Genomic DNA, 14,159 nt, shown 5'->3' on the forward strand with positions numbered 1-14,159 from the left:
ACACGGAAAGGAAAACATCTGCCTGCTACTTTCACAGTCCTCCACCACTTACGCCAACGTGTTTCAAGGATTCTCTTCTTCAGGGCTGGTGGTGAGAAATTGCACATTCGTCACTCCCTTCACTTAAAAACACTCCATGGCATACCATGTGGTCGGATACCACGTGTTCTATAAGCAAAGTATTTTGGGCAATGTAGTGACAGCTTTCGATAAGTGTGCTAATGTCCCGCTGAGCGAAGACCATAGATGAGCTACGGCAATTAGACATTTTCCTCAAGTCCTGGGTGTAAGTCCTCATTAGAGGCTGGCAAATGTCAACCCCGAGGCCCCGTCTTTTCGGGTAGTGCTTTTCGACAGCATGACCACCGCCAATAAATTGTGCTCCAGCTTGGGATTGTTCATTTGAAAGGCACTTGGAACTGGTGCAAGTTTGGAGCAGATATATATATATTACCTACTGTCGGTCGCCAGTAGGTATATATAGTTAGGATTTTTTCTCTATGGGATTTTTGAAAATTCTATGTCTAATAACTTTGGCGTTTGTGGACGGAATTGGCTGAAATTTTCAGGAAAATGGCACATTTTGTTTCCGAGCAGCCCCTGACAATTTGGGGGGGTTTCGTCAAGGGGGGGCCGAGAAAAAAGGGGGGTCCCAAAACGCGTTTTTCCCATGTTAATTTCCATAGGACGGTTGGCCTCACTTTTAGCTCGAACGGCTGAATGGATTTGCACGAAACTTGGCAAAATTGTAGGGACTGTTAGCCCGATGTGCCTTTGCTAGGTCTCAATATATGTGCTCCAGTGGATTTTGAGTAATTTAGGTTCAAAAAAAGATATATATCTGGGCGGAGCCTAACCACACATCTGATCTGATTGGCTGTCAGCACTTCATCCAAGAAGTGTTGGCAGCCATCTTGGGACCAATATACATGATAGCACCTCATTAAAAAGCATTGTAGTTAATAGAGGGTTTTAGGACTTTAGTTACATTATAAATCATTTGTTGATGGTACCATACTCGTTTTAGGAATTGTGGTGGGTTCTAAGGTGATTTTACCATGTGAAAAAACCTTCTGCTGTGATATCATGAATATTGTTTGAAAGAAAACTAATATCTCATGATTTTCCCACAGTGGTTTGGAAGGGGATCTATAAGCTAAACTGAAAGCATATTTTTTGTAAATTCACATTATCTTTCTCAGTCATGTGAAAATGAAGTCTGACATTCTCAGTAAAACATGTACATCCAACAAGGACAGAGACTGTCAGTTGATTCCTTTGTGTTCTACTGCAGCCTCCTAGAGTGTTCTAAAGAACAACTAGAGCGCTAACAGTCCTACTTATTACAAAGGTATGGCACACCTGAAGCCATCTTGATTGGAATAAAGTGGTAACTCTTAAAACATTTAATTTAAAAAGAAACAACATGAGGGGGTATATTTTGCCATAGAAAGTATGATTAGTGCTGCAGAATGAAAAATTAGGGCACATTTTGAGTGACTTCTCAAATCCTTTTCTATTTCATTAAAACATTCTGACATGCAGTCTCCCAAAATGGCCACCAGAGACAAAAGAGCCCAAATGTAGCCCAAATATCACCTAGATGTAGCCCAAGTATAGCCCAATGACAGAATGTCCCAGAGTGTTCTAAAGAACAACTAGAGCGCTAACAGTCCTACTTATTACAAAGGTATAGCACACCTGGAGCCATCGTGATGGGAATAAAGTGGTAACTCTTAAAACATTTAATTTAAAAAGGAACAAAATGAGGGGGTATATTATGCAATAGAAGGTATTATTAGTGCTGCAGAAAGAAAAATTAGGGCACATTTTGAGTGACTTCTCAAATCCTTTTCTATTTCATTAAAACATTCTGACATGCAGTCTCCCAAAATGGCCACCAGAGACAAAAGAGCCCAAATGTAGCCCAAATATCACCCAGATGTAGCCCAAGTATGGCCCAATGACAGAATGTCCCAGAGTGTTCTAAAGAACAACTAGAGCGCTAACAGTCCTACTTATTACAAAGGTATGGCACACCTGAAGCCATCTTGATTGGAATAAAGTGGTAACTCTTAAAACATTTAATTTAAAAAGGAACAAAATGAGGGGGTATATTTTGCCATATGAATTATGATTAGTGCTGCAGAAAGAAAAATTAGGGCACATTTTGAGTGACTTCTCAAACCCTCTTCAATTTCATTAAAAAATTCTGACATACAGTCTCCCAAGATGGCCACCAGAGACAAAAGAGCCTAAATAAAGCCCAAATATCACCCAGATGTACCCCAAGTATAGCCCAATGACAGAATGTCCCAGAGTGTTCTAAAGAACAACTAGAGCGCTAACAGTCTTACTTATGACAAAAGTATGGCACACCAGAAGCCATCTTGATTGGAATGAAGTGGTAAGTCTGAAAACACTCAATTTAAAAAGGAACAACATGAGGGGGTTAATTTTGCCATAGAAAGTATGATTAGTGCTTCAGAAAGAAAAATTAGGGATCATTTTGAGTGACTTCTCAAATCCTCTTCTATTTCATTAAAAAAATTCTGACATGCAGACTGAAACATGCACTTTGAATACCAGCAGCAGACGTCCCTGGTGACCAGTAGCTTTACTACAGTGATCTAATGTGCAACTAGAGTGCTAACATTCAGAATTTATGGCAAATGTGTGACACATCTGAATGCCTTCTTGATGGAACCAAAGTAATCAAGCATTGAAAATGCAATAGATCTCGCCCTCGTTTAAGTTAAAGCCATTCTGTTTGTAATGAGGTGGCTTTTTAGCTTTGCTTTTATTAGTGTTTTTTCAACTTTCATGTAAATAACATGCATCTGTATGCATATAAGTATATGTATGCATGCATTTATGTTTGTATTTATATAGATATACAGATGATATATGTTTATGTATGTATGTATATATATATATATTCACTGAAAAAACCATAGGCTATAGACCATATATAGTTAGGAATTAGCATTTACAAAACCTTGAAAATTCACTGAAAAAACCATAGGTTATAGACCATATATAGTTAGGAATTAGCATTTACAAAACCTTGAAAATTCACTGAAAAAACCATAGGTTATAGACCATATATAGTTAGGAATTCGCATTTACAAAACCTTATTTTACTCACACAAAACCATTGAAATTCCATATATAGTTAGTTGCACTAACTATATATCGCGCACCCGCAATCCACTGCTGATGATGTCACATATTACATCATTCATGACATGGTCACTGACATCACTGATGACATCACTGATGACATCTCAAATGACATCACTGATGACATCACTGATGACAACATCCAGTGACTGTATGTTTCTGTAAAGTTAAGATATGTCTTACATATTGAAGAATGAGTGGATGTATAAGTGTTTTCCCCTATTATTCCACCCCACGGAAACTATATCTCAAACCGTGCCTTAAAAAATTGAGCTTCACACAGATTAAACCTGCACTTTACTACTTACAACTACTTAATAGCGATTGCACTTTATTTGTATGTAACTTTTTTAAAAAAGCCATCTGCTTTAGGAAAAGCATGGATGGCTAATCATGCTGCAAAGATTTTAGGTGCTTTTTAAGAACACAGTTACTTATATTTTTAACCATATACTTCCCATGCTCACACTGTCTTAGGTATTGTACTGTATACTGTGTCATTATTTGTCATTTGAAATTAATTGTTTGTAATGTTTTTAAATGTGTGCTTATAAATTGTACTTTTATGATTGTAAAACCTACAATCGAATACAGATTTTGAATTGAATTGAATATAAGTGTCTGGATGAAGGATTTAGTAGGTGCATGACTGACTGTATGAGTGAGTGATTAAATGTGTCTCACTGAGTGCATGGGTTAGTGACTAAACTGTCTTAATTTGTGCATCATTATGTCTGTTGTTCTGTAAACTGTTGCATGTGTTGATAAGTAGCTATATGAGTAACTATATGGGTTATTGATTGGTTGCCCAAGTATTTGTATGGGAGACTGAGTGTGTGTGTGGGTGGCTGGGAGGTGTATGACTCTGTGCATAGATGTGTGAGCAGTTGATTCACTAGATGTATGGTTTCAAAAGTGCATGTGGAAACAGCTGTATGGGCGGTTGACTGTGTGCATGAGTGTATTGGTGAGTGAATGGATATCTCAGTGCTACATGTCAAAGTAAGTACATATGTAAAACACAGTACATGTGAGAGTTGACATATATAAATAACTGTGCATAAGAGCCAGTGAATGTGTGAGTGGCTGTATGGATCATTGTGAACTTGTATCAGGGATTGTATAAGAGAGTAAATATTTGTTAGTGTATGTTTGAATAAGTAATGTTTGTATAACTGTATAGTTGAGGAAATGGAGGTGTGATTGATTCTTTGCATGACTGACTAGGTGTGTGAGTAACTCCATGGATGAGTGACAGTCTGTGAGTGTCTATTTACACTGATTGTATCTAAGGTTATATTAGAGTCTGAAGAGGTTCATCGTATTATCACATGAATGATATCATCAGTGATGTGATCAGTAATGTCAAATGAGATGTCATCAGTGATGTCATCAGTGATGTCATTTGAGATGTCATCAGTGATGTCATCAGTGATGTCACTGACCATGTCATGAATGATGTAATATGTGACATCATCAGCAGTGGATTGCGGGTGCGCGATATATAGTTAGTGCAACTAACTATATATGGAATTTCAATGGTTTTGTGTGAGTAAAATAAGGTTTTGTAAATGCGAATTCCTAACTATATATGGTCTATAACCTATGGTTTTTTCAGTGAATTTTCAAGGTTTTGTAAATGCTAATTCCTAACTATATATGGTCTATAACCTATGGTTTTTTCAGTGAATATATATATATATATATATATATATATATATATATATATTACCTACTGGCGGTCGCCAGTAGGTAGTTATAGTTAGGATTATTTTCAATAGGGAAATCGCAACATTCTATTGGGAATAACTAAGGCGCCGCTCCGGTCCTTGCCTGAAAGTTTGGGGGGATTCGTCAAGCGGGGGCCGAGAAAAAAGGGGGGTCCCAAAACTTGTTTTCCCCATGGTAATTTCCATAGGGCGGTCGACCTCACTTTTAGCCTGAACGGCTGAATGGATTTCCACGAAACTTGGGAAAATTGTAGGGACTGGTAGCCCGTTGTGCCTTTGCTATGTCTCAAGATATGTGCTCCAGTGGATTAAGAGTAATTTAGGTTCAAAAAAATATATATATCTATATGCGCGCACCAGGGCGCGCACCGGGGCACGAACCAACGCGCTGCGTGAGTTCGTGCGCGGAAAGCTGATTGGCTCTCGGGTGTCTGCAAACATTCAAAACAGTCTGGAGTGGCCGCCATCTTGTGTCTCGGTAGGATCGAGACACAAGTGGTGGCAAAAACAAAGAGAGAAATTACCAAAAGGGGGCAGGATAGACCCACCCTGAGCCCCTAGGTTTGATTTGGGGGCCATAAAAGGGCCCAGTGTGGCAAAAAAAACCCTTTTTTTTCGATTTGCGCCGGGGGTGCGCCCGGTAAGCGCACCGGGGAGCGGACCGGGGAGCGTACCATGGGGAAAAAAAATGACAGAGTTTTAAAAAAGTAGCCTTTGTTTATAAATTAGAGGTAGTTCTAAAAAGAACTGTTTCTTTTCTTCTTTTTGTTGTTTTATATATTTTTTTGTTTTTTGGAACATTTTATACTTTTTTTGGCTTTCATGAACAGTTTTATATTTTTTTTGTATTTTTTATGGGGACAAACAAAAAACAGGGAATTGTAAACAGCTCAACTGGAGCAAAAAAAACAGGAATAAATTAAGGCTTCTTTCGGCACCGCAGGTTGTCTCCAGCACGGTTTATAAGTTTGATGCTCTGCTTCCCATAAGAAATGGTAGTCCCACAAAATATACAAGTAATCTTGTATTCTCCAAACTGGCGTTGGATGCATGGGACCATCTCTCTAGTTTCAGGACCCGATGGAGTGGGTTGTTTAGAGGTGCTCGGAGAAGATTGGGGAGGGTTTCTGGTCAGTTCTCTGACCTCTGCTGCAGAATAGTTATTGGGGTGCTTTCGTTGCAGGTGGCGTAGCATTGTGTGATTCCCAAATGAATATTTTTTTGCAGGGTTCCCCCTGGAAAGTTCAGCGCCACAGATGAGACAGGTCACCTTTGCAGCATTAACTTTTTTGAAACCCCTTGGGATTTTAAAAAACTCCCATATAAAGTGCTCCTTAGGTTTATATGGGGGATTGTCTTCATGCAGGAACTGCCTTCTCTCCTCCTCCTCCTCCTACTCCTCTTCTTCTTCACCACCAATGTGATGTTGTGGTGGTCCTTGTGGTAGTGGTGGTGGTGGTGCAGATGCTCCAGGTGCTGCTGCTACTGTAGCCATTTCTCTACCAATAGAAGCAGGTCTTCCTCACTCAAAGAATAAAGTGAGAATGAGGAAAAAAGGTGGGGGCTTTCATCATTTGGAAAACAAAACTGTTCTGAACCAAGGAAAAGTGTTATTTTCAGGTCACATGAGCCGGGCTTTCATCATTTGGAAACCAAAACTGTTCTGAACCAATGAAAAGTGTTATTTTCAGGTCACATGACCCGACGCGCTTACGCTACGCGCCCCGGTGCGCGCATGGGGATGCGCCCAGCGGCGCTTATGTAGCGCGTTCGTATGCGCGTGGATGCTTACGGGTGCGCTTACGCCGTGCGTATCATGCGGACGCGGCTACGCAATATGTCACAATGATGTTTTCGTTCGCGGCAATAGCCCTAACGGGACGCTCACCGGTACGCGCCCTGGGGTGCGCCGCAAGACTGCTCTTACTGGTGCGCTCACTGGGACGCGCACCGGGATCGCTCCAGGGCAAAACAAAAATAAAAAAATTAAGAATATACATATAAAAAATAGTATTACATAAATATACAATATAGGATTCATTAAAAAAAATATTATATTTCATAGCTATAGAAATTTGTTATTAAAAAAACCTATGAAATTCACTGAAAAAACCATAGGTTTCACATCAGTTATAGTTAGGAATTAGCATTTAAAAAACCTATGAAATTCACTGAAAAAACCACAGGTTTCACACGAGTTATAGTTAGGAATTAGCATTTGAAAAACCTATAAAATTCACTGAAAAAAACCATACGTTTCACACCAGTTATAGTTAGCTGGAAATTTTACTGACATAAAACCATTGAAATTCCCACGTTATAGTTAGTTGGACTCACTATAACTTGCGCGCCTGCAATGCACTGCTGATGACGTCACATATTACATCGCTCATGACATGGTCAGTGACATCACTCCTGACATCACTGATGACACCATCCTTGTGACAGAGTGACAGACCTCCTTTCAGTGTAATGTAATCCTTGAAACACATATTCAAAAATAGAAAATAACATTTTCAAAAAATGGAGATACCCATACCAGTTACAACAACCAATTCAGTAATACCACCATCTATATACACATCCACTCATTCACCAACAGTTCTATATAGTCACTCATACATATATTAACTCATCATATGTAGTGAAACACCTATACATCCTGTTACACACCGACAGTCATCCAAAAGTTACTCACACATACTCACACATGCAAATAAACTTTTGAACATCCATTTATTTGCATATACAGCTATACACACACTACCGCCTTACTTCTAAGGAAACTTACACATACTTACTCTCTTAAACAATCACTTATAGAAACACATACTTATTTAAACAGGAACTCTTACAATCTCTTACTCTCACATATACTCACTTATATACATCAATATTCACATATACTAGATTAAAACATATGTAGTTACTGATAAAGACACTAGTGAGACAGTCATTCACTTAATAACACACACATATACACACTCATCCACCCATACAGTCCTGCACATATGTTGTGTTCAAAACACATACAAACAGAGAGTCAGTCATTGATGCATCTATGTGCTAAGTCATACCTCCACCAAACCATACAGACACTCATACTGATACTAAAAACAACATCTAATAACCCATATACACACACATGTAGCTACTCACAAACCCATGCAGCCACTTATACACAAAGTGAAACACTAATACATATATTTAAATATTTAAACATTTCTCACTAATATATGTATTCACTAAGATACACTTAATAAGCCAGTTAACCAATCAATTTTTAAAAAAAAAACATCCATTTAGACACTTATTTAAACATTTATTTTTCCATTGACTTTTACATATACATATATAAAACATATTTATTTTTCAGAAAGACACACATTCACTGGATGGTGTCATCAGTGATGTCATGAGTGATGTCACTGACCATGTCATGAGTGATGTAATATGTGACGTCATCAGCAGTGCATTGCAGGCGCGCAAGTTATAGTGATTCCAACTAACTATAACGTGGGAGTTTCAATGGTTTTATGTCAGTAAAATTTCCAGCTAACTATAACTGGTGTGAAACCTATGGTTTTTTCAGTGAATTTTATAGGTTTTTAAATGCTAATTCCTAACTATAACTGGTGTGAAACCTGTGTTTTTTTCAGTGAATATATATATATATATATATATATATATATATATATATATATATATATATATATATATATATATATATATATATATATGTATATATATATATATATATATATGTATATATGTATACATATATATATTTATATATCTATATCTGCTCCAAACTTGCACCAATTCCGTGCACTTGCGTGGACACCGTGAGCCCCTAAATAAAACCTTTGGGACTCACCACCACGAGTGCTTTTCTTTGTGTAAAAGGACACGAAGCTGGGAGCAGTCATACATATATATATATATATATTGGAGGGAGTTACTCTACAGACATTTCTGCGTTGGCCAGAAGCTCAGTTCAGGACACCCCTGCTACGTTCCTGGGTCCAGATCACAACTGGCACACCTCACGGCTAATCTTTGGGTTCGGCTACGAATCCTTTCTGGCACCCGCCCTGGCTGAAGGAGAAAGGGAGCAGTCGAGGTACTTTACCTCCCCTGGGCTGATTACGGACCGCATTATGCCCCTGCACATTGAATCCTGACACTGGTGGATGTGGCGGTACTGGGGACTCGAGGAGGGTCCTGTTGTTCAGAAGCTCGGCGGAGTGTGTCATCGAGCCTGCTGGCTTACAGGGGTACCGCAACTGTGAATCATCACCCATCCCCGCAACTTCCACCTACCTGCACTGCTGCCACTCAGCATTGTGGGTGTTGTAGTCCAAGGATGAAGACGGACTGCAGCAGGTGAGCACGATTGCTAATGGGGGAGGAGCGGACCGGTATGAAACACTCTAAAGGCAGCAGGAAGAACTGTGACGGTGCTACACGAGTCCGGTGTTGGGTGCGGAGGAAGGGAATGCCCGAAGTGCATTCGCCGCCACTGGAGTAAGAGGCCTGAACAATAAATTCCCGCCATCCTTTCCCCTTGGGTTCCTGCTCTTTTCTTTTGGAGGGAGTCACTCTACAGACATTTCTGCGTTGGCCAGCAGCGCAGCTCAGGACACCCCTGCCACGTTCCTGGGTCCAGATCAGTACTGGCACGCCTCACGGCTTATCTTTTGGTTCGGCTACGAACACTTTCCGGCACCCGCCCTGGCTGAAGGAGAAAGGGAGCAGTCGAGGTCTTTTCCTCCCCTGGGCTGATTGCGGACCGCGTTATGCCCGTGCACATTGAATCCTGACGCTGGTGGATGTGGCGGTACTGGGGACTCAAGAAGGTTCCTGTTGTTCAGAAGATCGGCAAAGTATATCATCGAGCCCTGCGGCTTACAGGGGTACTGCAACAGTGAATCATCACCCATCCCCGCAACTTCCACCTACCTTCACTGCTGCCACTCAGCATTGTGGGTGTTATAGTCCAAGGATGAAGACGGACTGCAGCAGGTGAGCACGATTGCTAATGGAGAGGAGCGGACCCGTATGAAACACTCTAAAGGCAGCAGGAAGAACTGTGATGGTGCTACACGGGTCCGGTGTTGGGCGCTGAGGAAGGGAATGCCTGAAATGCATTCGCCGCCACTGGAGTAAGAGGCATGAACAATAAATTCGCTCCAACCTTTCCCCTTGGGTACCTGCTCTTTTCCTTTGGAGGGAGTTACTCTACAGACATTTCTGCGTTGGCCAGCAGCGCAGTTCACGACAGCCCTGCCACGTTCTCAGGTCGAGATCACAACTGGCACGCCTCACGGCTTATCTTTTGGTTCGGCTACGAACACTTTCTGGCACCAGCCCTGGCTGAAGGAGAAAGGGAGCAGTCAAGGTACTTTACCTCCCCTGGGCTGATTGCGGACCGCGTTATGCCCCTGCACATTGAATCCTGACGCTGGTGGATGTGGCGGTACTGGGGACTCGAGGAGGGTCATGTTGTTCAGAAGCTCGGCGGAGTGTGTCATCGAGCATGCTGGCTTACAGGGGTACCGCAACAGTGAATCATCACCCATCCCCGCAACTTCCACCTATCTGCACTGCTGCCACTCAGCATTGTGGGTGTTGTAGTCCAACGATGAAGACAGACTGCAGCAGGTGAGCACGATTGCTAATGGGGGAGGAGCGGACCCATATGAAACACTTTAAAGGCAGCAGGAAGAACTGTGACGGTGCTACACGAGTCCGGTATTTGGCGCTGAGGAAGGGAATGGCCGAAATGAATTCGCCGCCACTGGAGTAAGAGGCCTGAACAAAAAAGTCCCTCCAACCTTTCCCCTTGGGTTCCTGCTCTTTTCTTTCGGAGGGAGTTATACTACAGACATTTCTGCGTTGGCCAGCAGCGCGGTTCAGGACACCCCTGCCACGTTCCTGTGTCCAGATCACAACTGGCATGCCTCATGGCTTATCTTTTGGTTCAGCGAAGAACACTTTCTGGCACCCGCCCTGGCTGAAGGAGAAAGGGAGCAGTCGAGGTACTTTACCTCCCCTGGGCTGATTGCGGACCGCGTTATGCCCGTGCACATTGAATCCTGATGCTGGTGGATGTGGCGGTACTGGGGACTCGAGGAGGGTCCTGTTGTTCAGAAGTTTGGCGGATTGTGTCATCGAGCCTGCTGGCTTACAGGGGTACCACAACAGTGAATCATCACCCATCCCCGCAACTTCCACCTACCTGCACTGCTGCCACTCAGCATTGTGGGTGTTGTAGTCCAAGGATGAAGATGGACTGCAGCAGGTGAGCACGATTGCTAATGGGGGGGAGCGGACCCATATGAAACACTCTAAAGGCAGAAGGAAGAACTGTGACGGTGCTAGACAAGTCCGGTGTTGGGCGCTGAGGATGGGAATGCCCGAAATGCATTTGCCGCCACTGGAGTAAGAGGCCTGAAGAATAAAGTCCCTTCAACCGTTCCCCTTGGGTTCCTGCTCTTTTCTTTTGGGGGGAGTTACTCTTCAGACATTTCTACGTTGGCCAGCAGCGCAGTTCAGGACACCCCTGCCACATTCCTGGGTCCAGATCACAACTGGCACGCCTCACGGCTTATCTTTTAGTTCGGCTACGAACCCTTTCTGGCACCCGCCCTGGCTGAAGGAGAAAGGGAGCAGTCGAAGTACTTTAGCTCCCTTGGGCTGATTGTGGACCGCGTTATGCCCCTGCACATTGAATCCTGACGCTGGGTGATGTGGCGGTACTGGGGACTCGAGGAGGGTCTTGTTGTTCAGAAGCTCGGCGGAGTGTGTCATCGAGCCTGCTGGTTTACAGGGGTACCGCAACAGTGAATCATCACCCATTCCCGCAACTTCCACCTACTTGCACTGCTGCCACTCAGCATTGTGGGTGTTGTAGTCCAAGCTGAGGAGGGGAATGCCCGAAATGCATTCGCCGCCACTGGAGGCCTGAACAATAAAGTCCCTCCAACCTTTCCCTTTGGGTTCCTGCTCTTCCGGATAACGCGGCGTGTCATATAACGCATTACGCGACAACGTAGGTCAAGAATATAGTCAAAATGTCTCCACCAACCAGCGTTCGGAACACAACCCCTTTCAGCAGTCCAAAAAGTTCTGTTAAATGACAACAGAGGGGACAGGCAACAAGAACCATCAGTCAAAGAGGGGAGGGCAAGTTCTTCTCTTCCGGGTCATGTTGGGGCGCTACCGGAACTGATCGAATTGGTAGTCTACAGTGTTTCTGGATGTTTCAGACTAAAGCTGGCGTCAGCATGAGAGCACTACCATCTCGTAGCTCCGTCGTGGCCATTCCACGAGCAGACATGGCAGCCGCTCCCCACCAGAAGCCTGCGGGAGTCGGGGGCCCCCAAGACTTTTGTAGAATCTTCACGGCTGAGGGGACGCTTTCGAGAATGGGACCCAAGCCCTATCAGGGAAGCGTCCGAGTTCCAAGGTGTCCCAGGGCCATTTTAGTGGACCAAGCCCAAAACCGAAGAGCCGTCCGCCATTTTAAGAGTCATGTGGCAGCCGCCTATCGCTGCACTGCAAGAGTGGGAGCAACTCAACAACATGGTGAGCGAGACGCTGTAGCCGCAAGAGCGGGCGCAACTCAGCTGGATGGCCGCCACCTGGGGAGGCCCGTTCACGCCGCCTCCCCCACGCCCCCCCCCCGGGCCGCCCCACGCCAATTTTCGGAGCAGCATTGTAGGATACCAAAACCAGTGCAGCAGTTTACTGGACATCACCTGGGTGCCATCAACATCTCAGCGCGTTCTGCTGCCTTGGGACTATTCGCACAACAGACCGCTACTGACGAGGCCTCCCTCCGCAACACCCTGGACTCCCAACGCTGTTTTTCTTTGCTGCATTGTAGGATCCCAAAAACCAGTGCGGCACCCAGATGACATCACCTGGGTGCCGTCCAGAACTCAGCACGTTGTGCTGCCTTGGGACTATTCGCACAAAAGACAGCTTCTGACCATTGTTGCTTTTTTTTGTGAAAAATGTTTAAATGTTTTTACAGTTTTTGTTCCGTTCGTTATATTTAAAAGTTAATAAAGTTTTATAATCCCACTTTGTTTGAGTGCTATATATTTTTAAAAAATCGGGTGAATGGGGCCTTGAATCGGGTTATTGTCATGTGTGGGCTTTGCAAGTGTACTGCTACAGGATCGGACATTTCAAACTCAAATGCACGTTCTTTTTCTTACCTTTCCGAAGCATGGAGCGCAATAGCAGGCAGAGAAAGGGTGATGCAAGTGTTGAACACTGCCTGGCCTGGCAAGTTGCTGGCAGTGCCCCGCCCGCCAGCTCCTGAAAGAGGACACACCGCCGCCCCGAGTACTTCACAGATCTTTAAAAGACCATGCGCTTGTTCATGAGGCTTAAATGGTTTATCACCCCTTCTAGAACCCCTGCATCGACCCTCTGACGTTTCCTGGAACAATTACCACGTAACACAATACCAAGCCTTTTCAGCTGAAACCCCCGAGGAATCGTGGGGCATATTATCAAGGGGGTTTATCTCCGCTTTTTTGGCTTTTAAAGCCAAGAAAGCGGAGATAAAATTATCTCCCTATTACCAAGCTGTCGCTAACACCAGTTAGTGACAGCTAAAAGGAGATAGCGACCATCTTGGGCCCCGCTTTGCATGTCAGTGATATTTATCACTAATGACATGCAAAGTGGGCGTGCCAAGATGTTAGCGACTGGAAACAGTCCCTAACATCGCTATCTCCTATTACCAACTTTTGAAGATATTCGCGCTAAGCACGAATATCTCAAAAAGCTAACACCTGCCCTGAGCAGTTCTTAGCCATGTTATCCAATGGGAGGTGGATAACATGGCTAAGAGCATTTGCTCGATAATGCATGAATATCGCGGACTTTTCAGCGATATTCATGCATTGCGGCCGTTTTTTATCGCATTTGCGATAAACCTTGCTAATAGCAAGGTTTATCTGCGATAAAAATCGCCGATGTGCGGCGATAATTTTTGTCTCTAAACAAGTTAGAGTCAAAAATTATCGCTAGTTGTTGGTAATATGCTTACCAAGCTGTCGCTAACACCAGTTAGTGACAGCTAAAAGGAGATAGCGACCATCTTGGGCCCCGCTTTGCATGTCAGTGATATTTATCACTAATGACATGCAAAGTGGGCGTGCCAAGATGTTAGCTAAGAGCATTTGCTCGATAATGCATGAATATCGCTGACTTTTCAGCGATATT

This window comes from Lissotriton vulgaris, chromosome 9, assembly GCF_964263255.1.
Source record: "Lissotriton vulgaris chromosome 9, aLisVul1.2, whole genome shotgun sequence".
In the NCBI taxonomy this organism is placed as follows: Eukaryota; Metazoa; Chordata; class Amphibia; order Caudata; family Salamandridae; genus Lissotriton; species Lissotriton vulgaris.